This window comes from Lampris incognitus, chromosome 3 (assembly GCF_029633865.1).
Source record: "Lampris incognitus isolate fLamInc1 chromosome 3, fLamInc1.hap2, whole genome shotgun sequence".
In the NCBI taxonomy this organism is placed as follows: Eukaryota; Metazoa; Chordata; class Actinopteri; order Lampriformes; family Lampridae; genus Lampris; species Lampris incognitus.
The window spans coordinates 2318753-2324950 of NC_079213.1; positions in this window are offsets into that span (position 1 = coordinate 2318753).

Sequence of the window (6198 nt, forward strand, 5' to 3'; positions counted from 1 at the left end):
AGCTTCCATCCTGCTGAGCCCCCAAACAACCAAACCTGATGTGCCCTGCACAGGATTACACACCAACACAGATTATTGATGTTGTAAAGAAATAGTTCAGTCTTCTGCCTTGACTTTCTGCAATCTTTTTGCTCAAAGAGACTTTGATTAGATTCATTAAAAATGACCAAACCTGAAGCAGCTCTCTGTATGGTCAGTTCTGTCTGTGGCTCATTCTGTTTCAGATTTGACCTGTGTTCATTCTTCTGTAGAGCAAAACTCTGTTGTGACTTATGAGACATTAAAACGACCGGACTTCACTGCAGAGAGTATATCTTATTGGGCTTTCTATGAATAAAATATCCTCAAGAATAATACGCCGGACTGGAGCTGTAGAAACAGGAGGTTTGATGTCAGAGATGTGGTGTACTGAAAGACAAGGTTATCCTAGATGTTAACTGGTGACACTGGAGATGTTCCTCTGAAGTTCTCCTGGTAGCTCCACTGATGGAACCACTGAGATGTTCCTCTGAAGTTCTCCTGGTAGCTCCACTGATGGAACCACTGAGCTGAAATGTATATTTACACTGAAAACGAATAGAAGTGTTTCTTGGTTACTTGACAATTGTCCATAATCTCCATACTTCTGAATAAGAAAATTAGTTTAAAAATGTCAGAAATGGGTTGAATAAAGTTTCACTTTGAATATTTAATTGAACAAGTGATGGGATTCAATTAGAGAGATTTGATTTTACAAAACCCTTTGTTAAGCACTACAGTTGGTATACAGACAAAAGGACATCTTAATACAAAAGTGCAGGTGAAAAATAAAATATAAGCCAACAATACAGCCTGGATATCCCTTGTTACATCAATTAGAAAGAGAAGACCAGGTCTTCATCATCTCTCACTGAGCACAGTACCCCCCCCCCCATTGCCCATTTAAGGCTGGAATGCTTGGTTTTTATACCATTTTGTAGTAGGAATGCTGCACCCTGAGCTGAGCCTTCAGCAGTCCTGTAAGAACCTGCACAGGGTCCACACAGCCCACTGCCCGGGCCCAGTTCTTATGGCTCAGCCAGGTGGCTAAATTGGCAGTAGCTGATATGACGTTTATAAGTGTGTGCGTACCTTTCTTCCTGGCTAGGAATTTGGGACCAGAGACAACATCCATCCCTGTGATGGGCTGGCGGCCTGTCCAGGGCGTCTCCCTGCCTGCTGCCCAATGAATGCTGGGAAAGGCTCCAGCATCCCCTCGGCCCTGAGAGCAGGATAAGCGGTTCAGACAATGGATGGATGGATGGACAACATCCATCCATTATCCAAACCGCTGGAGCCTATCCCAGCAGTAATTGGGTGGCAGGTGGAGAGACAAAATAACCCCCCCCCCAAGCTCAAAAACCAACCCCTTAACAAGTCAAAACACACCCACCAACATAGGACACTGGACAAATAAATGTGTTAAGAGTTTCACACTGAAGAAAAAAGACCTCCCTTTGTTCAGGATCCAGGTGCACTCTTTGTCTGTTCTTGGCTATCACCACATACACGGGGCAAAGGGGTTTTACAGAGATGGAATGTTGTAAAAGGTTGTGCACCAGAAATGATATCTAGGACCTTCTAGGATCATAACCTGGGTGGACAACCTGGTCAACTAGCTACTGGAAAGCTACAGGCAGTGAAAATTGCAAGTCGCCACCACGGTTTCCACGCCACCCTTTAATTGAAGGCATTCTGTGTTGTAGGTCAAACCAAACTGAGTTAAACTTTGTGCAAATCAATGTCTCTGTTTTTACAAAAAACATCCTATTTTGATAATGAAAGAAACAAAATTCCTGGTGGCAAAACATTTATTTCACTTTAATACTCTCTTCTTGGTTATTCATGACACAGTCCTCCACTGGAGGTCAACTGACCAGTTTTCAACCGGTCGCTTGTGCAGGGACTGCCAGCAGCCTTTCGGGGAAGAGCCTGGACCAAAAAGCTCAGACCATCTGGACGCTTTCATGGCCTGCAGACTGAAAGTGCCTCACCTTCACACACAGGAGGTAAGTTGCCTTTTACTCTGGTCCTCAAACTTGTCCAGCCATGGATAAGGATGAGTATACTCACCTTGAGGATGAGGCTCCTTGTCCTCATAATTGTGGACCTAACTTGATACGTACAACTTAAAACTTTTCACCCATTTGCTGGTAGCTGCAGTTGAAAGTTTGTCGACAGTTGTGTGCATGTCATTGACATTTATCCATGGTAAATCTTGCAGGCATCACGAACAATATGCCATTTTCAATAGCACACGCCAACAAACAGGAAACTGGTATGACCACTGCAGTAGAAACCGGAAGTCAGTGGACTACAATTATGCAGAGTCGATTGTATCTGGGCAGTTGACCTTTCGCAAAGTACCGCCCCAGAATGGTGCTTGTCCAATCCTACCGTAGCAACGGTTTCTATGTGAGGGAGGCCCGTCAAGCTTTCATCTCATCATTTCATCTTCAGCCACTTCTCCGGGGTCGGGTCGCGGTGGCAGCAAGCTAAGTAGGGCACTCCAGACATCCCTCTCCCCAGCAACGCCCTCCAGCTCCTCCTGGGGGATCCCAAGGCGTTCCCAGGCCAGATTGGACATGTTGTCCTTCCAGTGCGTTCTGGGTCTACCCCGGGGTCTCCTCCCAGTTGGCCGTGCCCGGTAAACCTCCAAAGGAAGGCGCCCAGGAGGCATCCCAATCAGATGTCCGAACCACCTCAACTGGCTCCTTTCGATGTGAAGGAGCAGCGGCTCTACTCCAAGCTCCCTCTGGATGTCCGAGCTCCTCACCCTATCTCTAAGACTGAGCCCAGACCCCTACGGAGGAAACTCATTTCAGGCACTTGTATCCGCGATCTCACCCTTTCGGTCACTACCCAAAGCTCATGACCACAGGTGAGGATTGGAATGAAGACTGACTGGTAAATTGAGAGCTTTGCCTCCTGGCTCAGCTCCTTCTTTTTGCCACAATGGTCCGGTACAACGTCCGCATTACTGCTGATGCTGCACCAATCCGCCTGTCAATCTCCCACTCCATCCTACCCTCTCTTGTGAACAAGACCCCGAGATGCTTGAACTCCTTCACTTGAGGCAACAACTCATCCCCAACCCGGAGGGAGCAATCCACCATTTTCCAGTAGAGAACCATGGCCTCAGACTTGGAGGTCCTGACTCTCACACGGGTATTTCACACTCAGCTGCAAACCACCCCAGTGCGCGCTGGAGGTCATGTTCTGATGAAGTCAACAAAACCACATCATTTGCGAAGAGCAAAATACAATTCTGAGGTTCCCAAAATGGACACACTCCTCACCTTGGCTGGGCCTTGAGATCCTGTCCATGAATATCACAAACAGAATCGGAGACAAGGGACAACCTTGGCGGAGTCTGACACCCACCGAAAATGTGTCAGACTCTGTGTCGAGAATGTGGACAGAGCTCTCACTTTGGTTATACAAGGACCAGATGGCTTGTAGCAACTGCCCTGGTACCCCTTACTCCCGCAGTACCCCCCACAGAGTGCCCCGGGGTACACGGTCGTAAGCCTTCTCCAAGTCCACAAAACAAATGTAGACTGGATGGTCAAACTCCCATGCCCCCCTCAGCACTTCCGCAAGGGTAAAGAGTTGGTCCATTGTTCCACGGCCAGGACAGAATCCGCATTGTTCCTCCTGGATCTGAGGTTCGACAATCGGTCGGAGCCTCCTTTCGAGCACCCTAGAGTAGACTTTCCCAGGGAGGCTGAGCAATGTGATGCCCTGATAATTGGAGCACACCCTCCGGTCCCCCTTTTTGAATATGGGAACCACCACCCCAGTCTGCCACTCTACGGGTACTGTCCCCGACCTCCACGTGACACTGAAGAGGCGTTTCAACCAAGACAGCCCAAAAATGTCCAGAGCCTTCAGCATCTCAGGGCGAATCTCATCCACACCTGGCACCTTGCCACTGAGGAGCTTTTTAACTACCTCAGAGACCTCTGCCAGGGATATGGGTGGGGCTTCCCCTGAGTCTTCAGACTCTTATCTCCTCCACTGAGGACGTGTTAGTTGGGTTCAGGAGCTCCTCAAAGTGTTCTTTTCACCGCTCGACAACATCCCCAGTCTGGGTCAACAATTCCCCTCCGCGGCTGAAGACAGCCTGAGTCAAGCACTGCTTCCCCTTCCTGAGTCACCGAATGGTTTGCCAGAATTTCCTTGAGGCCAACCGAAAGTCCTCCTTCATAACCTCGCCGAATTCCTCCCGCACCCGAGTTTTTGCTTTCGCGACCGCTGAAGCAGCAGCCCTTCTGGCCTCCTGGTACCTGTCTGCTGCTTCAGGAGACCCCTGGGCCAAACAAGTCTGAAAGGCCTCCTTCTTCAGCCTGACAGCTTCCCTCACCAACGGTGTCCACTAGCAGGTTCTTGGGTTGCCGCCTTGACAGGGACCAATGACCTTTTGACCATAGCTCCTGCCTGCCGCATCTACAATAGAGGCTTTGAACATGGCCCACTCAGACTCCATGTCCCCAGCCTCTCTCGAAATACATGAGAACTTCTTCCGGAGGTGGGAGTTGAAGACCTCATAGACAGGGGCCTCCACCAGACGTTCCCAGTTCACCCTCACTACATGTTTGGGTTTGCCAGGTCTGTCCGGCAGCCTTCCCCGCCATCTGATCCAACTCACCACCAGGTGGTGATCAGTTGAAAGCTCTGCTCCTCTCTTCACCCGAGCGTCCAAAACATACAGCCGCAGATCTGATGATACAACCACAAAGTCTATCATCGATCTTCAGCCTAAGGTGTTCTGGTACCAAGTACACTTATGAACTACCTTTTGTTCGAACATGGTGTTTATTATTGCCAATCCACGACTCGCACAGAAGTCAAATAACAAGGCACCGCTCGGGTTCAGATCGGGGAGGCCGTTCCTCCCAATCATGCCCGTCCAGGTTCCTCCATCGTTGCCCATGTGAGCGTTGAAGTCCCCCAGCAGAACTATAGAGTCCCGAGGCGGAGCCCTATCCAGGACACCACCCAGAGACTTCAAGAAGGCCAGATACTCCGAACTGCTATTCGGTGCGTAAGCACACACAACAGTCAGAGCCCTTCCCCCATTGACTCGCAGTCGTATAGAGGCAACTCTCTCGTTCCCCGGGGAGAAGTCCAACACGGCGGCGCTCAACCGGGGACTTGTGAGTATCCCCACACCCGTCCGGCGCCTGTCACCTTGGCCAACTCCGGAAAAGTAATAAGTCCAGCCCCTCTCCAGGTGTTTGGCACCAGAGCCCATGCTATGTGTGGAGGTAAATCCAACTATATCAAGTTGGTACCGCTCCACCTCCTGCACCAGCTCAGGCTCCTTCCCTGCCAGAGAGGTGACATTCCACGTCCTGAGGACCAGTCTGCGATGCCGGAAGTCGGCACGCCCCGGTCCCAGCCTTTGCCTGCCGCCCAGCCTGCATTGCACCCTACCCCAATGCTCATCCCCGCGTGTGGTGGGTCCACCGGGGAAGGCTCCATGTTGTTTTTTCGGGCTGGGTCCGACCGGGCGCCATTGGCCAAGCCTGGCCACCAGACGCTCGCCGGCGAGCTCCCCTCCCAGGTTTGGCTCCAAGAGGGGGCCCCGGTTTCCCTTTTCTGGGTGAGGTGCTGTAACTCTGCTGGTGTAAATTCATTGGGTTTTTTGGGAATCGCTCTTAGTCTGACCCCTCCCCTGGGACCAATTTGCCTCGGGAGACCCTACCAGGGGCTATTGCCCCCGACAGCACAGCTCCCAGGATCACTTGGACACACAAACCCCTCCATCACGTTAAGGCGACGATTCTCGGAGGAGCTTTCAAACAGAGCACAATGCTGAAACGGTGTGCCATGCGATCTGCAAATCGGATACTAGATTTCTGAAAAGTTTGGAGGGGGTGTAATTTTCCTTCCCTTCCTGAAACCCAGAACGCAAGAAGCGCAATGTCGGCAATGGGTTTGGCAGTATAGCAGACCCCATGGCCAGCTTAATCCACCCAAAACCAACCAAAATACCTGTCTGCTCCAAGCTAAGATTGCTACTAGCTATTATTGATAACTAATATAGCTAAAGTATTATTACTGTTGCTTTTACCCACACAATGATTATTACCATTATCAACATATCAACGTGTTACTGACTAACAAAATAACATTATTGATGTACCTGATGGAACATAACCAGCTTCGTGTGTG